Raw genomic sequence first — 1,061 nt, forward strand, 5'->3', positions numbered from 1 at the left:
CTGCTTTACTGGTGGTTAAATGGAGATAAGCAAATCACTGGACTTCCCTGCCTCGGCTGGCTTTGAATCACAATCCTCAGATCTCAACCTTCTGAGTAGCAGGAACTTTTTCTTTACTATTTATTTTCTATTTTTTCCAGCTTCCTACAAATCCGTAGTTATTTCAAACTAAAGGTCTTAGAAGACTCACATTTAAGACACTCTAAGAAGCATCAGAGACAACAACCATGATCAGTCTGGCTTAGGAGTGCAATATCTGCAGCACAAGGGACTACACAAGTATCTACAGGCAGGGCTTTGTTTCTAAGCCATGATCCTTCAGCTCTGAGATCTACAGTTTTGACTAGGAAAGTTTGTATCATGTCCATAGAGGTGTCTAATTTGGATATACTGATCATAAATTACAATGATCTTAGATCGTCTCATTAAAAATCACCTATAGGCAATACATTCTTACAATATCTTCCCACTGCTTCCTACATGATACAAGAGTTGTGGAGAGTCAATTATGTGTTTATCAAGCATGATGTGCTAATTTGCTTATGTATTACATCTTGTACAACCCATGACTTACAACAAAAACTGCATCTTGTTTATCTCATTTTACCACCAAAACCTAATACAACAAACAGTCTCAGACCACATAAGAAATAAATCAATAATGACTTTTTTGATTGCTACAAAGACACCCAAAGAAATCTGAGTGTTTACCTTGGAATCAGGATTAAGTGTGTGTGTGTGTGTGTGTGTGTGTGTGTGTGTGTGTGTGTGTGTGTGTGTGTGTGTGTGTGTGTGTGTGTGTGTGAGAGAGAGAGAGAGAGAGAGAGAGAGAGTGTCTCTGAAACACAGGAGTTAAATCTCTCAAGATCTTCATACCACTTATTTTTTGCTAGTTTCCTAAGATACTGTAACTCAGTTCAATTTAGAATAAAATAGCTTTGTTCCAGACAAGAAAACCAAGTGAATTGTTAAACAGATCAACTGACTTAAAGTCCATGCTAGAATGATCTCTGCTTAACTCTAACAAGTGTCAACAACAATCAACTTTTGGAAATTACCAA

Source organism: Dipodomys spectabilis, unplaced genomic scaffold, assembly GCF_019054845.1.
Source record: "Dipodomys spectabilis isolate Male_0828 unplaced genomic scaffold, ASM1905484v1 ptg000006l, whole genome shotgun sequence".
Classification (NCBI taxonomy): Eukaryota; Metazoa; Chordata; class Mammalia; order Rodentia; family Heteromyidae; genus Dipodomys; species Dipodomys spectabilis.